Source organism: Rhinolophus ferrumequinum, chromosome 18, assembly GCF_004115265.2.
Source record: "Rhinolophus ferrumequinum isolate MPI-CBG mRhiFer1 chromosome 18, mRhiFer1_v1.p, whole genome shotgun sequence".
In the NCBI taxonomy this organism is placed as follows: domain Eukaryota; kingdom Metazoa; phylum Chordata; class Mammalia; order Chiroptera; family Rhinolophidae; genus Rhinolophus; species Rhinolophus ferrumequinum.
Genome location: NC_046301.1, coordinates 40,196,640 through 40,223,354, shown reverse-complemented (window position 1 = coordinate 40,223,354; position 26,715 = coordinate 40,196,640). Strand labels below are relative to the sequence as shown.

The 26,715-nt window shown below is 48.4% G+C and overlaps 1 protein-coding gene across 2 annotated transcripts in view; it reads right to left on the bottom strand.

Annotated features, from left to right (window-relative positions):
* The window catches only part of OLFM2 (olfactomedin 2), a 56,493-nt gene that overhangs the window by 12,853 nt on the left and 16,925 nt on the right, over positions 1–26,715 (bottom strand). The gene's annotated exons all lie outside the window — the stretch shown is intronic.

The window sequence follows — 26,715 nt, the reverse complement described above, 5'->3', positions numbered from 1 at the left end:
CAAGATACAACATCAATTTATGATTTAAATACTCAGTAAAATGGGTATAGAAGGAAAATATTTCAACATAGTAAAGGCCATATGCAACAAACCCTCAGCTAATATCATACTTAATGGTGAAAAACTGAAATCTCTTCCTCTAAAATCAGAAAAAAGACAAGGTCGCTCACTCTTACCACTGTTATCCAACATAGTATTGGAAGTCCTAGCCAGAGCAATCAGGCAAGAGAAAAAAATAAAAGGCATCCAAATTGAGAATATAGAAGTAAGTTTGTCACTTTTTACAGATGACATGATTCTATATATATAAAAAACTTTAAAGACTCCACCAAAAAACTGCTAGAAACAATAAAAAAAAATACAGTAAAATTGCAGGATACAAAAATCAATGTACAAAAATCCATTTCGTTCCTATATACTAACAATGAAATTTCAGAAAAAGAAATGGAAAAAACAATTCCTTTTCCAATTAAAGATTTAAAAAAACAAAGATTAAAAAGGTTAAAAAAAACAAACAAACCTAGGAATAAACTTATCAAAAGAAGTGAAGGACCTATACACTGAAAACTACAAGACATTCTTAAAGAAATTGAAGAAAACACAAAGAAATGGAAAGATATTCCATGTTCATGGATAAGAAGAATCAACATAATTAAAATGTTCATATTACCTCAATCAATATGTAGATTTTGTGCAATCCCCATCAAAATCCCAAGGGCATTTTTCAAAGAAATAGAAAAAAAATCATCAAATTTGTATGAAACCACAAAAGACCCTGAATAGCCAAAGCAATCCTGAAAAAAAAGAACAAAACTGGGGCTATCACACTTCCTGACTTCAAATTATACTACAAAGTGATAATAATCAAAACAACATGGTATTGGCAGAAAAACAGACACACAGGCCAGTGGAACAGAACTGAGAGCCCAGAAATCAATCTACATGTATAGGGGCAACTAATTTTTGACAAAGGAACCAAAAACACAGTGGAGAAAGGAAAACCTCTTCAATAAATGGTACTGGAAAAATTGGGAAGCCACATGCAAAAGAATAAAACTAGACTGCTATTTGACACCATACACAAAATTAACTATAAATGAAACAAAGACTTAAATATAAGACCTGAAACAATAAAATACATAGAAGTAAACATAGGTACTAAATATATGGACCTTGGTCTCAAAGAGGCTTTTACGAATTTTACCTCAAAGGCAAGGGACGTAAAAGCAAAAATAAATGAATGGGACGACATCAAACAAAAACGATTCTGCACAGCCAAAGAAACCATCAACAAAACCAAAAGGCAAGCAACTGAAGGGGAAAAGATATTTGCAAACAATACCTCTGATACGGGGCTAATATCCAAAATATATAAAGAAGTCATGCACTCAACAACAAAAAACAAACAATCCAGTTAAAAAATGAGCAGACGACCTAAACAGACACTTTTTCCAAGAAGACATACAAATAAATGGTCAACAGATATATGAAAAGATGCTCAACTTCACTAGCCATTAGGGAAATGCAAATCAAAACCACACTGAGATATCACCTCACCCCGGTTAGAATGGCTATCATCAACAAGACAAGTAATAACAAGTGTTGGAGATGTGGAGGAAAAGGAACCCTCATACACTGCTGGTGGAATGTAAACTGGACAGCCACTATGGGAAACAGCATGGAGGTTCCTTAAAAAAGTAAGAATAGAACTACCAAACCCAGCAATCCCCCTTCTGGTTATCAACCCCAAAATTTTGAAAACATTTGTTCGTAAAGGTATATGTGCCCCTATGTTCATTGCAGCATTATTCACAGTAGCCAAGACATGGAAACAATTTTAAGAGTCCTTCAGTGGGTGATTGGATAAGGAAGATGTGGTACATATACACAATGGCATACTACTAAGCCATAAGAAAAGATGAAATAGTGCCATTTGCAACAACAAGGATGGATCTTGAAAGTGTCACGCTAAGCGAAATAAGTCAGATGGAAAAGGACAAGAACCATATGATTTCACTCACATGCGGTATATAAAACAGAAAGCAACAAATGAACAAACAAACTCATAGACACAGAGAACATTATGGTGGTTACCATAGGGGAAGGAGGTGGGGCAGAGGGTGAAGAGGGTCAACAGCATCAAATACATGGTGACGGAGGGAGACCACACTTTGAGTTGTGAGCACACGATGCAATATAAAGATGATGTATTATAGAACTGTACACTTGAAACTTATATGTCATTCACCAATTAAAAAAAAAAAGGAATTTACAAACGCAGTCAGTTTCCTCTGCGTGTGGCCCAGGCTGTGTTGAAACCACCATGGACTCCTGCAGAGAGCTCTAAGAGTAGGATTTATGGATAGAGGGCTACATCGAGGCTACAAATTCTCACACAAGAGCCATCCTAAGCCTGCTTTGACAAAGTGCAAGTCTCCCACCCCAGCACTCAAGAACACCCCATTTGAGAAGACCCGTCTTGGAGGAAGCAAACTCTCACTTCAGTCTCCTGAATCTCATGGACCTCCTTTCAGGCCCACAACAACTAAAGAGCTCTTTTTCAGCCCAGGGCTTTTGAACATCCTGCCCACACCCACAGGCATCTAGGGGAGCCATGAGGAGGTCTTGCACCACAGTTGATATGACAAACAAATGGGTAGATTCTTGTTTTATTTTATTTAAAAATATGTTTTCAATGACTGTTGACAATCAATTTTATATTAGTTTCAGGTGTACAGCATAGTGGTTAGACATTTATATAACTTATGACAAATGCTCAGGATACTCTCCCCCTCCCCCTTCACGTATGCAACACCTGCTCAGGCCTCAGCAGAGTGGGTACCCGGGCTCCAGGTTGAGCCCTGCCTTAATCAGTTCCATGGTATTTTAGTATCCTCCCCCCACATATACAGAGAGTCCTGTGACAGTGGGATATGACAGTTCTATGCAAAGGAAGGTCCTTCAGCATCATAAAAATGGCGGCCATCATTATAATTCTCTCCATCAATAATAGCTCACATTCGTGGATCATATATTGTGAGCCAGGCCCTATTCTAGGGCTTTGCAGCTGATTCGTCACCCGTCCTCAGAAGAATCTACAAGGATGAACCACAATCAGTGTTCTGGATCTGCCACTTCCTGTTATTTGTGAGTTCCCAAGCACATCTCTGCCACTGTTATTTGTAAAATGGCGATCAGAACTGTCCCCTGACCTACTCCTTCAGGCCCTCCATGCACACACATGCTTAAGAGTAAGATACCACACAGCTGAATTTTCATTCCCTTTGCCTCCCCTGCCCTGCTCCGGGGGCTTGGGAACTAAATTTCCCACACTCCTTTGCCCTCTGGCTTCCAGGAAGGTTCAGCCAATGGGAGGCATTCACGGAAGATCCAAGGGCAGGACAAAGGAAGAAACAGAGGTAGTTCCCACCTTTCTCTGCTTCCTGTGCTCTTCAGTTGGCTGCATCTCTTCTGTGCCTTCAGCTCCCACTTGTAGTCACACTCCTGGGCTCCATTTATACCACCTCTTCTATCCCTGGGTGGGGTAGGAGCTCTCTGCTATTACTAATCTCTGAGTTTCCTCTCCATCCTCTGTTCAGTTTCTCATCTCTTCCATCGTCCGTGTAACCAATTCCCTGGATTTTAATTCATCTAGGCTAATGAAAAGCCTAGAAGAATTCTGTTTCTCTGGTCGGCCCCTGAGAAGGCACAGTGGCTATTCAACAAATACCTGTGTGTGAACAGCTCCTTGAGTCCAAATTCTTGGGCAAGTAGCTTAACCCCTCTGTGCCTTTCTTAACCTCTCTGCTTCCTTGTTTAAAAGTTGGGATCATAATGGTTGGGCTTCTCAAGGTTGTGTCAAGATAATGAGTTCATACATCAATTTGTTCTAGAATAGTTCCACGTCTCCTGCTGACTTTTTTTTTTTAAATAAACCTTTTTATTTTGGAATAATTTTAGATTTACAGAAAAGTTATGAAGACAAGACGAGAGCTCCCATATGTCCCTCACCCAATTTCCCCTGTTGTTAACATCTTACATGTCCATGGTCCATTTGTCACAACGAAGAAACCAACATTGGTGCGTCACTATTACTAAACTCCAGACTTTATTTAGACTTCTCCAATTTTTTCACTCATGCCCCTTGTCTGGTCCAGAATCGCACCCAGGATCCTACATGACATTGAGTCATCACATCTCCTTAATCTCTTCTGGTCTGTGACAGTGTGTCAATCTTTCCTTGCTTTTCATGACCTTGGCAGTTTTGAGGACTAGTGATCAGGTATTTTGTAGAATGTGCCACTGGCTTAGAAAGGCAGGCACTGGGTTCTAATCTGTCCCTGCAGTTTCCTCAGCTCACAGCCCCACATCTGGCACAGAGAAGCTGCTTCCCAGACACTTGCTGAATGAATTAATACATGAATGGCAGTCATTTACTGCTTTATCCTCCCACACTCCGTATTCTGTCGACATCCCTGCCAGAGGCTAGATCTACAAAAGTTCACAATGAAATAAAAGCCCTTCTCCTTTCAGAAAGGTTCGTTTTTGATCCTTTTTTGTAGACATCAAGGATTCATTTCTTTAATATTGGACCAAAGAGAAACAGCTACATTTGCACCAGACATTTCATATTTCAATGCAAGTGAGAGAGCTTTCTAGCAAGATGGGGATTCTTCCTTCGCAGAGCCGTCACTTGATTTCTCTGCTTCTCCCTCCACCACCTTTGGGCCTCTGGCAGGGGGCAGAGTGGGGGTGAGGGGCTCTGGAAATATCCACACTTTGATGTCCTCTCTGCTACAACCCAAGGAAGCTTAATTAGAACCTTGTAAAGTTGCCGAGACTGAGTTGGCCTCAGGAGCTGGTGCAGGAGCCTGGCGATGAATTAGAAGCTTTGCTTCCAATCCCTCTGAACGGCTCAGTATTTGCCACGGGGACCAAGAGGCCTGCCTTTGGGTACACAGAACGTGCCCTTTTTTTAACATTAGCTGGTCAGAAATGGGAATTCCCTTTAACCACACCGGTCTGCAGGCCTGGCTGCTGTTTATTTTTCAGCCCTGAGAGGCCACGCGGAAGGCAGAGAATGTAAGAAATATGCCCGCAGTGAGGTCGTTTCCCCACCACTACAATCCCTGCTGCTAGGAGACATTGGCCCAGGTTTAATCTCTGGACTGAAGTTTGTCAGAAGTAAAAATGAGCCTGGGTGAGCTTTTCAGACACTTCCCTCGACTTACAGGAATTCAATTTCTGGCATGGGCATAAATTTGCAGCCGTCGGCGCCTGTGGTGGGGGCTGGGGCTGGGCAGGCTGGCTGGGGATGGATTTCTGAAATCAATCCATCAGCGCATGGAAAAGGTCGTCATGGGGTAAATTTATCTTCTGTGGCTGGCGGAGGCATTTCACGCCAATAGGCAGGGCCACCCCTGCACAAAATGGAGGTGTCTGCTGCAAGGCTCCCCGGCAGGGGCTGGACAGAAGAGGTCCTCGAAGGCCAGACAGTGTAGCCAGCAGGTGACAAGGGACCAACCTGCCAGCTAATAACTCACAGGGATAACCAGGTGCCAGCACTGCCTGAAAACCCACTTTCATGGGCTCCATGTGTTTCCCTGGGGGAGGCAAGTTAATTTGGGTCCAAATTTTTTATCATGTAGCTGCACCCTGGACACACATTCCAGTGTTTCAAAGAAATGATTCTCAAAGGCATTCAGTTCCCCTGGCCAAGGCGAGGCAACAGAGTATGTCATTTAGGGTGCCAATGCTGGAGCCAGGTGGCCTGAGTTCAAATCCCAGTTCTACTGTGTGGCTTTGGGCTAGTGACTTAACAACCCTGGCCTTCCATTTCCCCAGTTGTGATATGGGGCCAGGAATGGGTGGTTGTTAATATAATCAAATGGCTTAACATAGGCGAGATAATATAAGTGAGTGCAATAAAACTGATTATGGAATAAAAATCAGCAAATAGGTGGTTCGAGGGAGCACACAAAGGCAGTCTACATAGTCGGAAAGAGACACATTTAAATCGTGGCTCTGTGTTACTGTGGGCAGTTTACCTCCCCTCTGTGCACCTCAGTCAGTTTCCTCATCTTTCAAAGGGAATGGGGGTGAAGACAATGTTGGTATTTTGAGGGTTAAGTGAACTAAGACAAGGAAGTGGCGACTGTAAAATGGTGTGACACGTGCTATGATGGGGACAGCACAGAGCGCTCTACGAACAGAGGCTGGCGATGGAACCTGGTTGTGAGGGTGTGGGGACAGCCTCCTGGAAGGAGCAGTAGCTAAACAGACTGGAAGGATGAGCAGGAGTCAGCAAGGTGAGGAGAGGTTTCCAGGCAGAGGGAACAGCATGGGCAAATGCCTGGAGGGGAGACAGCATCTGTGCAGCTCACAGATATTTACTGAGCACCTACTATGTGCCAGGCACTACTCTAGGTTCTAGAGACACAGGAGCCAATGAGACAGACAGGCCAAGATCCCTGCCTTCGTGAAGGCTCTAATCTAGTAGGATGAGGCACGGCATACCTAAAAAGTGTCCAATGAGGAGCCGATGCTCAAATTGGGAAGCCCCTGTCTGCCCTTCCAGATCCTCTCTCCCCACTTCTCCATCACTCTGTGCTCCGGGAGGCTGACCCCTGCAGCCTGCAACTCCCAGAATCTCCTGCCCTCCATCCAGCCTCTGGCAAGATCTGGCCAATGACAGGGGTCACAGAAGACTTGGGGGCGGGGAGGGGCAGAGGCGAGAAAGCCTTGGGTATGTACTCCCCTCGTTCCGTTCCTGCCAAGCAGTGGTTCCACGCTGCATGTATTCCTCTCCTGAAGCTGGTAGCTCCCCTGGGGACCTCCCAAATGCATATATTGAAGTCCTCACCCCCAGAACCTCAGAATGTGATTGCACTTGGAGAGCGGGCCTTTAAACAGGTAACTAAATGAGGTCATTAGGGTAGGTCCTGATTCAGTATGAGTGTTGTCCTTATAAAGAGATCAGGACACAGATGTGCACAAGGGGAGACAAGGAGACGGCGGCCATGTACAAGCCAAGGAGAAAGGCCTCGGAAGAAACCAATCCTGCTGGCACCTTGTTCTCAGACTTCTAGCCTCCAGAATGGTGAGAAATTAAGTTTCTGTTGCTTAAGCTGCCAGCCTGTTACTTTGTTGTGACAACTCGTGCCTGCCCCAGGGGAACACTCTCCTACGGCCACCATGCTTTGAGGCTTAAGGGTGGCGACAGCTCCCCTTAGTTGCTGACCCCAGCGGTCTTCAACATCCCCTTGCTTGTTCTCTTAACCCTGCCCAGCCCTCTGAAAATAGTCATTTCGTGGAATTCTCTTCACGTGTCTGTTTTGAGAGAGCCAAGCTTCCCGCCAGACCCTGACACACAGCCATGTCGAGCCTAGTAACACAGGGTCTTGAATGATGGACTCAAGAGTTACCCCGAGGGGGTGGGAAGCCATAAGGGCACGTGCATTGGTTTGCTGGGACCACCACAACAAAGTTCCCCAGACCGGGGGATTTAAACCACAGAAATTTAATTTCTCTCCATTCTGGAGGCAGAAGTCCCAGATGAAGATATCACCAGGGTTGGTTTCTCCTGAGGCCTCTCTTCTTGGCTTGTGGACAGATGTCTTCGCCGTGTCTTCACACGGTCTTCTCTCGTGTGTGTCTGTGTCCTCATCTCTTTTTATCAGGGCACCAGTCATACTGGGTTAGGGCCCACCCGAATGACCTCATTTTAACTTCATTACCTCTTTCAAAGCCATTTCTCCAAACAGTAACATTCTGAGGTTCTGGGGGTGAGGACTTCAGCATATGGATTTGGGGCGGGGACACAATTCAGCCCATAACTGTGTGTGAGCAGGGAAGCATCTGGTCAGGAAGATCACGGAGGGCGGACTGGCCAGGGCAACCCTGAGGCAGAGATGTCCTCCAGGTGAGCACACAGGGCTGCGGTGGACGGCCTGACTCAGTCCATCCTAGGAGTCTTCCAGAGCTTTCAAAGAAATGAGTCTCAAAGACAGAAAACAGCTCCAGCCAGCTGTAAAGCACATCCTCCACTCAGAGGGGAGGGGGCAGTGACGGCCACCTGGGTCACTGGAGCCCTTTGTTAGCGAGAATGGGCCAGTTGAAGGGAAATCGATTCTGGCTAAGCGTTGGGCAGCTGCTCCCAGCCAAAGCTGCCAGAGAGAGGCCCTTTGCCCCCTCTCCTCCAAGGCTGGGACAGGAGCCAGCAGGAGTCTGAGATTGTTCTTCCAGGTGGCAGGTTCCAGAAGGGCCTTCAATCAGTGTGCACTGTGGCCGCCAGTGCCTGCATCCATCTGAGGTGGAGTTTCAGCATCACCTCCATCCTGAGCACTCAGCAGAGACCAGCTCCACATGTCATAATTCTCATTATTCTCAGCCTTGCCCAGGACTGCCCGTATGCCAGGCACGTCACATGTACAATGTGTGCGTGAGGGACCTCCTAGTGCTACCTTCTAGCCGTGTGACCTTGAGCAAGTGACTTGAACCTCACCGTGCCTCAGTTTCCCCATAAAACAGAGCTAATCGTAGCACCCACCTCTTAGGATTGTTCTGGAGGTTAAATGAGCACCTGTGTAGAGCTTCAAACCATCAGATAAGAATCGTGTAAGGTCAGCTACTGAGAGCGTTGTCTCCATTCACCTCACAACAGCTATGTGATGTTGAAGGGCAGAGAGGAAAAGTCAAGTGGCATCAGTCTGTGAAGGGAACAGAAGCCATGCCGGATAGTTCATGGAGGACATTTAATATGGGAAGTTTGATGCTGCAGAGCCAAAAGGGCGGAAAGAGGGCAGTGGAGAAGGTGAAGCGATCAAAAGAAGAGCAACTGCAAGATGCTGCCGGGCTGGCAGGGCAAAGGGAGGAATGTTACCAGTGCCCTCCTGGGCTGGAGTCACCAAGCAGGAATCACAGCTGCCTGAGTGGACGCCAGGTGGTAGCTGGATTCGTGGAGGAGAGATGCCACTGCCTACAGCAAAGAAACAGGGCGAAATCCCCTGGCTTCTCTCTTCCTCCCACCGCCGAACTCCCACCATGGCATCCCATTAGCTGAACCTAGTAGGAAGCCAGTGAGCAAGGGAACCTGGGAAGTGTAGTTTTCAAGGCTCAATCCCTGAGATACAGAGTACAAGGGAAGGGCAAAGAATGGATATGAGGGACACCAGGTAAATGACCAGCTAACAGAACTCAGGGCCCAGACTGCCTCTCTCTAAAGTTGTCTTAACCACCAAACTACATACTCAGGGAGCATTTGCTCATGTCAACTGTCCTGTTTCACCCCTTACAACAAGCCTTTGAAGGAACAGTGATAATGCTGGATCCTTCTTGTCCATACTTAAGAACTAAATTTAAAAGTCACCTCCTCAGGGAAGCCTCCCCTGACTGCCTCCTTAAAGAAGCCCTTCTCAGTCCCCAACTCCCTGCCTGGCATTTGTCATAGCAGAAACCATACTAAATATATTTGTTGGCTGGTGTACCAATAGGAAGGACATGTATAAGGACCTCATGTCTTGGTCATTACCATGTTCCAAATGCCTAGAAAAGCACTTGGTACATAGTAGATGCTCAATAAATATTTGTACAATTTTTTAAAACCTTGAGGTGATGCTGCTTGCTCTATATATTAAGTGGTAGAGCTGGAATTATGAACCCAGGTCTGTGGGTGTTTCTTCTCTGCTGCCCTCCTGACAGCTACACCAGGACTCTCCAAACTCTGTCCATCCGTCAGGGCTTAGAGGAAACATCACCACTTCCAGGAAGCCTTCCCCATCCCTGCAAACAAGACAGGGTCCCCTCCTGTGTGCGTCTCCCCAGTTCATTACCCCTTCCTTCTCACAACCTTCTTACAGTTTATTCTCTTCCTTGCCTGGGTGAGAGTCTGTGTGTCCTATTACACTGGAAGCTCCAAAAGGGCTGAGGTCTTTTTTCTTTTCCACTGTGGCCCCAACACCAGTACACGCTGGACGAAGCAGGCGTGCGTCATCAGGGCATGAACGAATGAATGCCTCGCGCACACTCCAAGTCCTCCACGTCACCGCTTTCCCCTCACGCTCCGCACACCTTACGTTCCATTCTCTCAGGTTCATTTCCCTTTTTCCCGTCCCTCCCAGGGTAGATACAGGAGCTCTGGGTTTTGAAGGAGTCATGGGTCTAAGGCAGTTGAGTGTAGCTCTGAAGCAAATAGACCCCAGAGCCTAGTGACTTGAGTTCAAATCCTGATTCCTCCACATTTTAGCTGTGTGGTCTTGGGCAAATGATTTAACTTCTCTGTATATCCATTTCCATATCTGTAAAACGGGGATGACAGCAATGTCTTCCTATAGGGCCACGGAGAATTAAATGATCCATTTTGACCTGTTTTAGGATGGCATCTCTTCTTTTCAGCTCCCTTCTGCAATTCCCAGGCAAGTCTGGGAAGCAGAGGGCTGAGGCTCTGGCAGGTAATGAATCCGGAAAGGATCTCAGCTGTGTCAGGGGAGCCCCGGTGCCAAGCTGGCCTCATTTTCATCCCAAGAGAGCTGAGAACAGGCTCTTGTGTCAGACATCCATGCTATGATTGGCGTAAATGCCTGGTGCTCCTCTGACCCTCTTCGGTGGAGCCTGGGGCTCTGCCCAGATCTCCTTACTGACTGGGTGCATCCACCCCGCAGGTGTTGAGAGCAGAGGCTCACAATTAGCACCTGTGACCTTCTCCAGAAGCCTGCCCTTGGCTTTTGGGAGCCAGCATGCCCTGGAGATGCCTGGGAGGCATCCCCTATCCCCAAGAGCAGCCAATGATTAATTGGTGCAGTGGCCCAAAAGCCCACCCCTCTGCAGTGCAATTTACCATCTGGAGAGGGCCCCGCTCCTATGGATCAAACCAAGCCTGGACTTTACCTGAGACCTCATCCTTAGTCAATCCATTTCCCCCCTCAGTCCGGTTTCCCTTAGCCCCCTTTCCCAATTAATTGTGAGCTCCAAATCCCCATCTCAGGTTCTGCTTCTCGGGAACCCAACCTAAGATGGAAAGAAATAATGAACATTCAATGTAAGGGGGTATTTATGAGGTGTCCCTTCAAAGCTCAAATTCATACCTCAGCACCAAGTTCTGTCATTTCCACTTACCTATGCAATCTGTCAGCCAATCCTGAAAGGAGCTCTCACTTTAAAACGTATCCCAAAGTCTGCCCAGCCACCCAGTCCACATGTGCTGTCCCCATCACTCTCCAAGGCCCGCTCTGCTGCATTTTTCTGCATAAAACTTCCTACCCCCTGACCCTAGATTAAAATTGATCTTGTTTCGTGACTGTCTTCTTCATGATACTGACAGATCCCTAAGGGCAGGATGATTACCACTTTGTTCAGTGCTGTGGTCTCAAGTCAGAACAGTGCCTGACACATAGTAGGTGCTCAATAAACATTTCTGGAATTAAAGAATGAATCCTTGAAATGCATTCATTTAGAGACGGCTTTGTTTCTTTCTTACACAGCTTTACAATCAGAATTTACTTACTTCTCCACCTTCTGTGAGCCAGCCCCCAGTGCAGTTGCCTCTGGCCGGGCGCCCCCGGCTCCCACCCTCGCCCTCCACAGCCTGTTTCCACCACAGCAGCCAGAGGGCGCCTGTGAGCTCTTGAGTCAGGTCACATTCTTCCTATTATCAGAACCTTCCATGGCTCCCACCTCATGGGGGTAAAAAACAAAGTCTTCCCGGTGACCCACAAGGCCCAGCAAGACCTACCCTCCCCCACACACACCCGTCCTCACCTCCACCATGCTCCCCTTCGCTCACTGTGCTTCAGCCACACGGAGCCTCCTCGCTGTTCCTCCAACACCCAGAGCATGCTTCTGTTATATCTAGTCTTTGCACAGGCTATTCCCTCTGCCTAGAATGTCCTTCCACCTCCTTCAAATCTTATTTAAATGCCATTGTTTCAAGAGGACTTTCCTGATCTCCCCTCCGCCCCCAGTCAGAACTGCAAGTGTTGCAGCGCTAGCCATCCCCTCCCCACCCCCGCCTTTTATCAGCTTCCAACACACTACGTCGTCTGTGCACTCATTTTACATATTATCTTTCTTCCCCTCCAGAATATCAGGCAGGCATTGTTTTACTTGTTTTTGTTCACTGCTGTGTCGCCAGCACCCAGAATAGTACCTTGCATACAAGAGGCACTTTACCCACTTGTTATTTTTAAAAATCTGCACAACTACCCTGTGAGGTAGGGACCCTCTGCACCCCCTTCACTAGATGAGGAAAACGAGGCCCAGAGAGAGTAAGTGCCATGCTTGGGTTGTGGGTCAGGGAGCGGCCTCTGTGGCATGTGTGATCATGTGCCATTGCGTGTTGTGTGTGCCGGTCTGAGTGGACACAGGAGGCTGCCCAGACGAGTTCTACGTTTCAGGGTCTGCGTGTGGAAAGATGACAGCAGGCCTGGCCCAGGAGGTGCGAATGTGTGTCTGTGTGCTCAGCTGTGTGTGGATGTGTGCATGTATGACAGTGCGCTGGACAACAGGAATTTGTTCATCCACAGCCAAGCCGTGTGTGTGTGTGTGTGTGTGTGTGTGTGTGTGTGTGTGTGTAGGGGCAACTCTGCGAGGCTTGGATGTGGCTTGAGCTAAAGTTGAAGGAATGTGGTGGGTGAGGGAAGAACCCCATCAACCACAGGCCTGTTATTTATAGACGTATCCTGATTCATAAATTCCATTTTTTTTTATCTCCCTTACTGCCAGAGCCCTATAAATATTCATGAGTTTCCTGCCTTGGAATATCTAAGTAGTCAGAAGGAGGAGTATGGCAGGACTTGAGAGGGGAAGGAGAGGGTCCCAGGTGGTGTTGGGGGAACGTGCAGTGCGGAGGGCGGAGGGTCTCCCTGGATTTGTCTTCTCCCCGCCGGGCTCTCCTTCCAAGTTGCCGCTGGCAAGATGGGGAAGGTTCTCGGCCAACACAGAAATCTCCCAATGCCTATTATTATTCTTCCCCAGTGTCTGTGGAAAAATACCGCCCACTCTGGGGGCAGAGAAGGTGTCTGCGCTGTTTTTCTCATCTCTGACTCTAGCTCTGGCTTGGAAATTTGTTACCCTGGGACCCCCCGCTCAGGAGGGAGGGGAAGACCCCTCAGATGTGCCACGAGGCAAAGGCACTTTGGAGGCAAACTAGGTGGAGGGCATGTGTGGCTTCCCGCCTTGTCCCATGGAGAATAACAAGTCATAAAGACCGGTCCATACGGGAGGGAATAAAATGTGCATATGTGGACTGCATGTGAGTGTGTAACTCTCTGAATGTGTAAGAAACTGTGGCAGTCAATAGAACTGTTCACAAATTTTCCAGTTCTTCTCTCTTGGGCACAATAGAGCTGTACTTCCTCAGCGTGGCGTTGCAGTTTCCTTTACCAGTGCCATGTGAGTGGAAGTGACTTCCAGGTAACAGTTTTAAGAGCCATGTTTTTGCCTCAGCAACAGCAGAATTTTGTTGATGAGAAGCTTTTGTCAACTGGTATCTCTGAGTGACTACACTAGGCAGAGACCCTTGCTAACACGTATGTGACATGAGCAATAGATCGTTTGGTTGTACTAATCCATTGAGACTTGAATATGTGTTGTGCAGCACAGCCTCACCTCCACTGACTGCACAGAGCCTGGGAGTGTATGAGATGGATGTGTGGCATGTCTGTGTCCATATGGCCAAGAACACACATAAGTGTATAGCCATTTATAGGCCTAAGTGTGTGAGCATCAGCAAGTTCATAAAACTACACATATGTAGTGTGTAAAACCAGAACTCAGAATGTGCGAGACGGTGTATGTGGCTGAGAAAATGTGAATGTGAAAGACAGGGCACTGCATAACTCCAGGGGGCACTGTTCTCTGAGAACACCACGTCCCCTAGGGGGTGCCACTGTTGTAGACGTGAAAGTGTCCTGGTGTGGGAGGCTATATCTGAATGCGCTGGCTGGACGCTATATATATATCTGAATGCGCTGGCTGGACGGGCTAGTGTGAGACCGTGATGTGGTCTGTGCATGTGTGTAAGGATTTGTAAATGGCTGCTGGGTCAATGCGCATGTCTGTGCAAAATGTGTTGCTGTGTGTTTGAGGCATGTGCCTGGGTTCGGGTGCTGTGTGTGTGTGTGTATCTGCTGTGGTATGAATATGTGAGTCCCTGTGTGTGCTGAGCATGTGCTGGAATGTATCAGAGTGATCACAGCCAGCATGGATGAAGGGACGGCCACCCTGGGCATTCCCAAGCCGTCAGCTTCGCTGAGCATGTTTCCAGGTTCATGGGCACGAGCTAGCTCAAATTGAGTCCTCAGATGACCTGGCATTAGAAAATAAAATTCACTTCCCCTCATTAGTCCTGGGACATTCCGCATCATTTGCAATGGACATTAATCCCAGAGGTACTTAACAGTTTGAGCAAATTGGCTCAACAAGGAGGGAGACCCCTGCAGGGCAAATCCAGTCTACCCCAACTTCTCCACAATCAGCCCGTTTTCTGTTTCTATCCTCCTGAGCTCTGAGGTCTAGCTCAGGATGTGGGCCCAGCAGTGGTCCATCTCAGGACTCAGGTTCAACTCTGCTCTGTTCTGCGTTTGGTCTTGTGTATCTCAAGCTCGTACTGTAACCCTGTTTTATCCAGGACTTGGATGCGGTCCTGGTCTCCCCGGTCTCCTAAGGACCAGGTTTGGTGTATCCCTAGATCCAAGTTCAGCCTTTGTCTATCCAGGGCTGTCTCTGAGTCAACCATGGAGTACCGTAAGACCTCAGGGATATTTCCCTGTTCTGTCCCAGAACTTGAATTAATCTACAGTCTCGGGACCTGAGCTGAGCCTAGTCTCTCAGAACCTGGTTTTCCTCAGTGTGAGTCCACCTTGCTCTTGCTCAACTTTCACGATCAGGTGAGAAATACATAGCTGAGGTTTCTTTTTCCTGAGTATCTCCCCACTATGGAGCACTTCCCTCCACAAGTACTTAGGAGTCCTAGATGAATATCCAGGTGTGACTCAGGATTAATGATGGTAAGGGTATTTTATTTTTCCAATGTCATTATCTAAAATTCATTAAAGTAGATTTTATGGTCTTTTTCAAGGATGATTACGAGGCTTCCTTGATGGGCTATTGCAAACGGCACTAATTTTCAAGAGTTGGGGACTTTATGAGAACCCATCATGGGTCTTTCCTCATAAGTACTGGAGTTGGATATCCCCCATCTGAGCCCTCTCTAGGTTCAGATGCCAAACCTCAGGCCAGAAGTTCAGGAGGGGGCTTTGAAGAGGGCTTTCTTCATGGGTGTGTACCATGGGGAAGGCCAGCACGCTGTCGTGGGGTGATTTGAAATAAACAGGAAGACTCAAAACATTCTCCATTCTTTCAGGGAAGAATCCCTGACCTCCCAGAGAAAATAAGAGCCATAAAGTGGAATCCCTCTCCTTCCCTGCCATAATTTACAAACTTTTGTTCCATCCTGGACCCTCCCTCCTGTTACAATGGAGGAGCTGCCCTTCGTCTTAAGGTTCATGCACCAATTGCTTTGGTCCTTTTCTACCTTCTTGGGAATCTCATACAATCAATATCTTGCCTTTATCTTGCGTATTCAACATCTTCCTCTCAAGCAGAACTTTCCCATTGGTTTCTAAATAAATGGAAGTCTCTCCTATTAAAAAACAAAACCCCTTACTTTACTGCTTCCATCTGTCTCCTACTTCTCTCCTCCTCTTCTTGGTTGCCTATAGCAACTGCCTCCATTCTCTCACTTCCTGAACTTGCTTCTCCACCACAACTATCTAGTTTCTGGCCTCATTGTACCGACACAGCTCTGGCAAAGTCCACCAATGGCCTCCATGTTTCTAAATCCAACGGACGCCTTTTAGCCTGCCATCTTTCTTGACCTCTCAGCAGGATTCGACTCTGTTGACTGCTCTCTCTTTCTTGATATGTTCCCTTCCCTTGGCCGCCAGCACATACTTGCATGGTTCCCTCCACCTGGCTATTAAGTGTTACTCTAGACCCACGTTTTTCAACCTGAGCACTACTGATACTTTGGCTGGATAACAACTCCGGACACTGTAGGATGTTCAGCCTCGTTCCTGGCTTCCACCCCCTAGATGCCAATAGTACCCCCTCCCAGTTGCAACAACAAAATATCCCCAGACATTGCCAAAAGTCCCCTCGGTGCAAAATCGCCTCCTGGATGAGAACCACTGCTCTAGACTCAGCCTTAGGCTCTCTCTTTACCTCGATCTTTTTCCAAGGGTTCTTAACCTTGTCAAATCTCCCATCACCACCTGCATGCATATATGTCCCCAGAACTCCAAATCCATATATACGTCTGACTTCTTGAGCCTCCAGCCTTGGATGTCTCAAAAGCATCTCAATCCCAACACGCTCAAAATAAAATGCAAGACCATCTCTCTTGAACCTAGTTCTCGTCCAGTACTCCCTATGTCACCAGCTCCATTCCCTCAGGTCAGTGGTTCAGATGCCCAGGCATTATTCTCATCCCCATTTCCACTCCTTCACCAAGTCTGGTTGACTTTAACTCCGAGATATTTTTACATGCATGGTTCTCCATCTCTGTCACCACTCAATGGTCTAAGTCACCCTCCCAGTTCAGAAAGTCTCTCTGGTCTACCTTGACCTACCCTTTCTCTCATCAGTCCATTCTACACAGAGGAGCCTCAGGGAACTTTTATAAGGCACATCTGATCATATCATCCTCCCAACCAAAACCTCGTTGGTAAATTCCTTTTATTCTTAAGCTACAGATAAAACTCCTTAACATCACCACAAGGCCCTGTGGATCTGCCCTTTACTTACCTCTCTGCTTTCATCCTACACTGTCTTTCCTCTCCAAAGCCTTTTCTAGTCTGTCACACTGTCCACACTTTCTCTTACTGCCAGGCCTTTTGCATAAGCAGTTCCCTCTGCCTGGAATACCCTTTGCTCCCTGCTTCTGATTTCAGCTCTTACTTCCTCTGAGCTTCCAAATTAGATCTATCCCTTTATTAGAAGCTCCTGTAACACGAAGGATCTTTTCCTCAAGCTGTTATTGCAGCTGCGATATTTGTGAACATTTGATCCTGTTTCTCATTTTAAAGGAAGCTCCATGCACCATGTCTGCTTGGCTCGCCATCTTATCTCCTGTGATGGTTACACATAGTAGGTCCTCAAAAGTACTTGTTGAATAAATACATGGATGGGTAAATGGCTCCACTGCTTTCAGGATCAAGTTTGAGTGACTTGCTCCGGCACCTGAGGTTCTCCATCGCCTCCAGGTCTGAGCTCTTAGTCCAGATAAAGATTGGAGCAGAGACCGAAGGGCAATAGATGGGGAGTAATAAACAACAGAAGCAGGAAGCTGGAGGCCAAGACGACCAAAAGAATATAGGCCCCTCATGGAGGGGGAAATCTCGAGGAGACACTGGCCTTCCATGGAGCGTGGAAGGGGGTTCAGGCCATTATCTCTTCCTGGCTATTAAGAGGGAAGGGGACACAGCTGATATCTGGTCTATTGTGGTCCTGCCTCCCCCGATCTTTCAGAAAGTCTCCCTAGGCCTCATGCTTCTCTCCGGCTACCACCTGTGTGTCTGTTTCTGTCTTCCTCTCACCCCTCACATCTACTTCATCAGCAAGTCCTGATGACTCTGCTACTAAGATGTGAGCCAAATCTGCCCACTGCTTACCATTCCAGATGCTTCCATCCTGGCTCAGGCACCCCTGGCTTTTGCTTGGACTATTGCAGTCACCTCCTCCTTGGCCTCCCTGCTTCCACCCTCTCTCCCTGGAGTCCTTTCCCTATCACAGAACTTAGAGGGATCTTTAAACAATGGGAATCAGATCATGGCGCTCCTCCCCACGGCAACTTGCCCAGCAGCTTCTCATTGCACTTAGAATAAAAACCAGCAACTCACTTTGGCCTGTGAGGCCCTGCATGCAGTACTCCCTGCCAACCTGTACAACCTCATCCCCTCCTCCTCTCAAGCCACCCCGCCCTCTCTTTCCAGCAGACACCAAGCTCGTCTCCATGTCAGGGACATTTGCACTGCAATTCCCTCTCCCAGAATGCTCCTCTCCTATTCTTTCCACCACTGACTCCGTCTCATCTGTCAGGTCTCTGTTCAAATGTCACCTTCCCAAACTTCCAGTTATAAGATGAGTAAGTTCCGGGGATCTAATGTACAGCATGGTGATTATAGTTAACAACACTGTATTATATACTTGAAAGATGCTAAGAGAGTACCACACACACACATAATTATGTGAGATGATGGAGGTGTTAACTAACCCTAATGTGGTAATCATGTTGCAATATATACATGTAGCAAATCATTTCACTGTACACCTTAAACTTACATAATGTTATACATCAATTATATCTCATAAAACCTGGGGGAAAATGTCACCTTCCCAGAAAGCCTACTCCAGTGTGCCAACAAAATGATGTCCCCCAGTCACTTTCTTTAATGTCTCCTTATTATTTTCTTTACAGCACTTATCTAAAACAAACTGTTTATTTGCTTACATGCTTATTGTGTCTCCAGTATAAATACATATCACAAGACAGAGGTAGACCCACCATACTCACAGCTATGTCTCAGCACCTACAACAGGGCCCGAAACTCTAGGCACTCCATAGTTTGTCAAATGAATGAATGAATGAAAGAATGAGCGATGATGTCTATCATTGACTCGCCTCCCAGTGCACCTTCCAAGAGACGTTCCTGCCCGTAAATCCCTCCTGAGAGGGAGACCTCTATAACCACATGTCCCAGGAGTCCAAGGTGTCCAGTCTCAGAGAAAAGGACAAGTGGATTCCTGATGCAAGTTGAAAGAGGCAAATTCTCCAGTCCAGGGAGATGGAATTGGAACGGGGAAGTCAAGGTGATTAAAAGGTGTGGGGTCATGGAGCTGAATGTGCATAGGGACCGGGGCTGCAGAAACCCAGAGTCATGGGCCGGCTGGACTGCGGGGTGCAGAAGCAAAGGGCACTCAGAGTGGAGGGGAGGCAGGAAAGTGGGGATTTGCTCCTAAATCCAAACTAGCGCCACCTGCACGCCATCCCCCCGCCCTGGTTTAACGTTCAGCACAGCATCATTACTGGATGGGGATTTCTCACTCGTTTGTTTGTTACTGGTCTCTTCCCATTAACACGTCAGCTGCGTGTGTCTTGTGTATCGTGTCTACCTGGTGCACAGTAGGTGCATAATAAATATTTGCTAACTGAATTGAGAAATGAGTGATGGCTTTCCAAGTCCTTGGAGCTTCAGCTACTGGGTTTTGTAGGTTCCCTGCATTCCTTTCATGAAGGTCCTATTTCACTGGGCCATGTTAGGGGGCTTTCAATCCCAACATGCTCTCTGATAGCCACCCACCCCCAGGTATACAGACAGACCAGAACTGTGATGCTTGGAGGCAAATGAGAATGAAGAGAGATATCAGGAAAGAGCCCACTGGTGAGAAAGGAAACCAAGGCTTTCAAGGACTGACTCTCTCAAGCGAGAACAGGAGAGAAACAGAGGAAGCTGGAAGGCTGGAGGGAAACTAGGGTGGGTGCTAAGACAGGCAGGGGGATGAGAGGAAAGTCTGGAAAACTAGACAGAAAGGAGCAGGGTCTCTGCATTTCAAGAATACTCATACTGGTAATAATGATTCCACTCAATAATAACGAGGCTCCCCAGCATGCACTGGGCTCTTTCTTGTGCCAGGGACCACGTTAAGCCATTTCTGAGTCTTGGCTGCCACAATTAGCTCTGAAGGGAGGGGTGTCAACAGGGGAGAATCTTGGCTAAGACAGCCCGGTGAGCAAGAGTGGGCTCAGGGCTCTGCTTTCCTGGATGGCATTTCTGGGTCACCCAGGCACCCATGTGACTCTGTACTTCCCCTCCATGGTTCTCCAAAAAGGGCCTGTGCAGTTCTGAGGCCACCCTTGTTGGTTTTGAAATCTCACTTTGCCAGGAGTTCAGGGAATATGAGGGGATTTGGTCATTTGTGTCCCAAAATGGTGGCATGTAGTTATTGGGGCCTACACAGGCTCTGTGGCTGCCCGTGGATGTCCATGTTTATCTATAGGAACTGTGAGCCACATTCTGGACACATATGGCAGCTCCGTGACTCGCCATGTACGCAGGTGCCCACTCCGGAAGCCCAGACAAATGCCGGTGTGCGTCAGGGGACACGTGCAAGTACATGTGCAGCTTGTATTGTTGCCCACGGTCATGAATATTCCCTTCATCCAGACATGTTCACAGCATTCACTTCCCATATATTCTGTGTATAATTCATGAGCCCACAAATCAATCTTGATATGTCTACACTGGATATATTTGTGTCTACGTGCCTCTCTCCCTGAGCGATGGGGTCCATGGGCCTCCCTGTAGCCATGTGTGTAAATGTATATCGTTTTAACCACAGACAGCGCTGCCACAGTGCACCCATCACACAGGTGAATGCCTCCCTGTAAATACCTGTGACCCTCTGTGTACTGTTCAGGACAGCCTTATACACATGTCTACCCAGAAGCCACAGACATGTTACCTATCTGAGTCCGTTCAAGAACATCCATGCCCTTCCTCGTATAATTCTCCAAGGCCACACATGCCCATCTGCCTGTATCTGCAAACACTGCTACACTCCTTTCAGTAGGAAGTGACATCTGTGTACATTCTGTCAGCGGCTCTCTTCGGTCACCCCAGCTCACTCATTAGCATTGCAGTCAGTCCTGAAATACTCCTGCAAAATGTATGTATTACTAATAAGCCTGGTGTCCTGCTGAGGTCAAATAGCACTTACAAGGGCTAATGAAGCCACCCTTGGCCAGCAGGGGTGGGGAATCCTGGCCTCCTGGAATAGCCAGGGAACGCACTCCCCAGAATGAGCAAATTCTCCTTCCTTCTCACTGCACCAAATGTCCCAGCCAGCGTCTGTCTGCAGAACCAAAGTCACATTTCGAGATGTTTATGGCCCCAACACTACCCTGGCACCATACTCACGGCTGCATCACCCGATTTGTCAGTATACTGAAGGCTGCGTGGCTCCTCAGGGCGCTACGCTGAGGGCTGCGTCAACAGACTTGTCATTCCATTCCACCGCGAGCTGCATCACCTTGTTGGACGGCACAGTGAGGGTGGCATCATCAAACCTGCCTCCGTGTGCAGACTGAAACACCCTTTTGGTCATACCACTGAGGGCTCCAGCCTGAGCATTACCCTGAGCGCTTCACAACTAGAAGGTAAAGCTTAAGCAGCAACATTTTCCCTCTGCCCTGGGAACTGTTCTGTGGTGTGGGAAGGGACAGGCAGAGGTGCGGTTGAGAAGTCATCCTAAGGGGCCTGGGAAGACTGTAGCAAGGGGGAAACTGGGGACCCTGAAGCTCTGCACTGGGGGCGGGACGCTACAGAGAAGCAAACGGTACATCAAGAGCTGGAACTCAAGCCTCCTGATCCACCAGTGCCGAAGAGGCTGGGGAGATTCGGAGTGTATAGCAGGGGCGGGATGTGACCCGTTCCTCCTGGAAGCTGTAGATATTGGCATGCCCCCACTACCTTGGCCAGGGGCCCTGCAAAACATACTATGCCATGCCGTTCAGGAGGGATGCGCCTGACATACTCAGGCATGCTATGCTCAAAAACTCCCCCTGTGACAGACACGCTCTGACCTGCTCCAACATGTCCCACGGGCTCAGGCGTGCCCAGCGGCCATCGGACTCTCCTTATACAATGGAGCAGGCCTGCCACAAAGACATGCTGTGACGTGTTCGAACATGCTGTGACCTGCCCTGACACAGTCCGGCACACTCTGGGAGGCCAGCAGGTCTCCAGCCGCTGCCCCCTGAGTCTATATGTGTGTGGCCACCTTGCCCTTCCGGATGGATTGACGGGGCTTGGAGAGAAAGCAGCTATAAATTAAACATTGAGACAGTCTGAGCACCAGACTGCCATCCACTCATTGGCTGGTTTTCTCCCAGGAGGCACAGGACCACAGGGTGGGGGAGAGGGCAGGGGAAGAGTGGCTCGCTTAATTAATTAGTCCTAATTGAGATATCTTTGTAAATATCCCTTTATTGAAGGACACGGTCCCATCGTTCCCTGGGATTTGCCATCTCTATTTGTCTCTGGCCCCTGAGTATCACAGAAATGACAAGAAAAGACGGAGCAGTCTAAAGGGCCGCTTGAGCTGTGCTTCTGATAATGACAGCAGCACCAAGGGACAGATGAGGAGTCTCAGAGATACACAGAGATCCAAGTGGAGCAGCAGGCAGAGAGACACAAAGATACAGGCAGAGAGAGATGGGGAAACCGAAATCCAGGGCAGGCGGCCGGATAACGGGCAACAGGGAGGCTGAGGGACACAAGCAGAGTCAGAGATGCAGGCTCTGAAATACAGGAAGAGGGAGAGACAGGCGGAGAAACTTCACGACAAGGAGGACCAGAACCGGGGGCAGATGGACCCACGGCTGGGCAGACGACAGACCTCTCTGCCTTTTCTCGCCTCTCCCAGTCTCCCCACCTCCTGGGCAAACCACCCACTGCGGCAGCAGCAACAATCAAGCCTGATTCTTTTGGCCCTTGCCACCCTCCCCTTTGCTCTCCCTCCCCCAATCACTCCTGCAATCATCTCCCTTGTTCAAAATGAGCTTTTGCAGCTGCAGCCCAGACAGCTGTTCCATCTTGGAGCCAGCGCTGGGGCCGGGTGGCTGGGTCCTAGAGGGATGCCCTCCTGGACAGCAGGAGGTAGTGGGAATGGGGGTGGCGGGGAAGGGGTTGCCTGGAGCTTGGGGACACTCCCACCTCTCCTCCCAGGCTCCCATCAAAGCTCATCCCCGACATCCCCCGGGGTCCAGACACCCTGGGCCCCTCATGCCGGTCTGGCTCATCCTGTCCTGCTCACTGAATCCTGCCCAGCACCCAGCACCCAGTCTTGGCTCTATCCTGCCTCAGGAGTCCTCTCAGGTCTGAGAATTCTCGTCTCTCCTTCACCCTGGGTCCTAGACTGTGATATAGCAACTATGGCGATATAGAAAGAACATCTCAGAGAGACAGACAGACAGACTGAGAGACAGAGATGAAAGAGATATAGAGACAGAGACACCAAGAGACAGAAATGACAGAGAGAATCAGAGTCAAAAGAGACACATAGAGACAGAGAAAATGACAGAGACACACAGAGCAGACAAAATAGACTCAGAGACACAGATAGAGACAAGACAGGCAGAGAGAAGATAGACGGTACAAACACGGAGAGGCAGATAGAGAGAGAAAATCACCAATATTCACTCAACAAACATTTATTGAATGCCTACTATGTATTGTGGATACACAGTTAAGACAGAGAGAAGGGATAAAGATAGTTAATGAAACAAAGATGAGAGAGGGAGGGAGGGAGGGAGAGAGAGAGAGAAAGAGAGAGACTGAAGAGTTTAAAAATACAGCCGTGTCAAGGCTGAGACAGAGACAAAGACTGGCACCCAGCGTGGCCGCCTCGGTCTCCCAGTGGCAGCCTCTTCACTCCCACACACACATCCGACCCCCCATCACACTCTCAAAGCACCTGGGCCTCCCCGAGACGGCCGCCTTTCTTCCATGCCCAGCTTCAGCGCTGCTCCCCACTGGAGCTTCACAAAGAGGTGTCAGCCACCCAGGGCCAGAGGTGAGAAGGATACCAGGGTATTAAAGACACCACGAGTCAGAAACCAGAACTTCCTTCTGGAAGAGGGGGAAGCCCGTTTTCGCCACACTCAAGCGCCCCAGGGCACTTTGCCTTGACAGCTGTCTGTGGTTCTGACTGGATGGAGCAAAGGCCACACCTCAAGCCATTTCTATATGTGGGCATCAAACTTGGGGTAGACTGGCTCCGGGGAGGTGGTCTGCAACACCCAGTGGGCTAAGTAAGTCTCCTTCCCACGTCACCAGACCCTCAAACACACCACCTGCCATCCCACCCCAACACCTCACACACCCCGTTCTCTTGGCCTCTCTTCCTCCACCTTACCAGCTCTGACCCTCTACCATACAAACTCTTACCATCCTTCACGTCTCAAGGCAAATGCCCTCTCCTCAGGGAAGCCTTCCCTGACCACCCCTTCCCGACTGCATGCCCTCAGAGCTCCACATCTTCTCTTTCATGGTCCTCACCGGGCTGTAATTATAGAACCATTTGCACAATTTCACATTCACTGTGTCTCCCTCCAACGCGTCATAAGGGGAAAGACTGAGTCTCTTGTTCACTGCTGTATGCCCAGTCCTGTATGCCCAGCCCCCAGCTCAGGACTTGGCACCTAGAAGGGCTCAACTGCTGCTACGTGGGGATGACTCTGTTTTGCTCTTTGGTGGCAAGACTACCTCATACCTTTCTGTGGGAAGTTGGCAACATGCCCATTTCCAGACATCCATTCAGACAGAGCAGCGTTGAGGAACAAGGACACAAGAAGAAGAAAAAAATGCTTTAAGAAACATGCTTCCGAGACATGGGAGAAGACTCAGGGGTCACAGGAATACTCATCAAGGCGCAGGTGTAGCACTGGGAGGAAGAAAGGGCCAGTGGTCTCATGGAGCGAAACTGAGACCATTCAGAAAATCCCTGCTGCTTGAAATGAGACGATCCCAGGAATCAACAAGAGGAGCACAATTTTTGCTCACATGGCAATTCCATTCTGTTGGTGGTAAACAATTACCAAGATGATGTCAGATAACCATGAGCACTGGGCAGAAAATAGAACCGGTTCAAATAATAGAATGGGGACATGTTAGCTGGGGTGGTCAGGGGAGGTCACTCTGAGAAGGTGACATCTGAACTGGGACCTGAGTGGGGAAAAAGAGCTGGGCTAGAGGAAGGGCTAGAGGAAGGGTGTTCTCAGACGATGGCACAGTAAGTGACAAGTTCCAGAGGCGGGAACAAGAAGAGTAGTGAGTAATAGATGAGTGATCAAAGCTCTGAGACTCGGGCAGGTAGGGTCTTGTAATAATAACGAGGATGATAACAATAACAGCTAACCTTTAAGGGCACCTTCCGTGTGTCAGGCATACTGCTAAGCCCGATGCTATAAGGTACATTCTATTCTCCCCATTTTATGGATGAAGAAACTGAGGCGTAACGAGTTGGACGAGAGCAAGGAGTCTAGGTTTGGTGCACGTGACGGGGGGCAAATGTTTAAAGGAGGCAGATTTCACACTCACAACCTAGAAGGATTTTCTAACAATTAGGTCTTTTGAAAAATGCAGCAGCCATCTCACATTCCTTTACTACTCCAAACCCCTCCAAGTCTCCCATCCTTCGATACCCAGAACGAAGTACAGGCACCTCAAGCCGAATCCCTTTGTGACGGGGCCCCTTCTGACCACTTCCACACTCCTCCCTACCTGGCATGTTAGTCTCCAGCAACTCTGAACAGTGGCCAGTCTCTCTGTGCCCACCAGGAGGTCCCTCGTCTCTGAGCCTCTGTCCATGCTATTCCTTCTGTCTGGAGTGCCCTCGCGCTGCCTTCCTCTGGCCAGTTCCTTCTTGACTTTCACACAGGCTGGGCCTCAGCGCCTCCGTCTCACCCTGACTGGTGTCCGTGCCCTTCCTCGATGTCCCGTAACATTCTAAAAACATCCATATCACCACACGTACCAGGACTTGTCACAAGTACTGTTTGATGAGATTGTGACCTGATTGAAGTCGGGGCATTATTCATCTTTATATTCCATAGTCTAGGACCCTTTCCAACATAAAGTAGGTGCTCGATAAATATTTCCTCACACTTCGAGGTGTCTGAGTAGACGTTGTAAGTCCACCATTGGGGCAAGTGAATATGGCAGGTATGGTCAAATCCACAGTACACCCATTTCTCTCCGCCTCCTTGGCCCCTCCCCCGGCCCAGCCCCCATCATCACTGTCTGGACCAGTGCGTTGCCTCCTCCCCGGTCTCCCAGCTCCTGCCCTCACTTCCTACAGTCTGCCCTTCCCATGGGGGCCACAGGGAAACCAAACACCTGAGTCAAGTCCCACCCCTCCTCTGCTCAGAACTCTCCATAACATCCATCTATTCACCCAACAAGTATTTATTGAACACCTACTGTGTGTTAGGTCCTGGGCTAGACACGGGGGTTACAACAGTCAACAAAAATTGATTTTTAAAAAACTCCCTGTCCTCACAGAGCTGACGTTATAGTGGGGAGATTCAGACAACAAGATACATATGTCAACTACACGGAGTATATTAGAAGGTCAAAAGTAAAATGGAGAAAAAGAAAGCACTGAAGGAGGACAGGGAGGGCGTGAGGAGTTGCCAGTTAAATCTAAAATTCCTCCAGGGTCCCCCACATCCCTAACATGATGTGGCTCCCGCCACCTCTCCACCCTCACCTCCTCTTGCTCTCCCCTCTTGCTCACTCTGCTCCAGCCACACTGGTTTCCTCACTATTTCATCAACATTCTTCCAGGCATGTTCCCACCTCAGGGCCTTTGCACTTCCTGTTCCCTCTACTTGTAACTCTCTTCCTCTAGATATGAGCCCTCTCTAACTTCCTTCAGATCTCTGCTCAAATGTCACTTCCTCAGGGAGGCCTGGAAAATAGTTCCCCTCCACTCCCCTTATACTGCTCGACGCTTCTCCAGAGCACATGTATCCTCACCTGAAACAGCATAGACTTTTCTATACACTTGCTTATTTCTCCCCGTCCCTGCCCTAGAACGTCAGTTCCACAAGGACAGGATATCTGTCTGTTTTGCTCACTGTTATGTCCTTGGTACCTA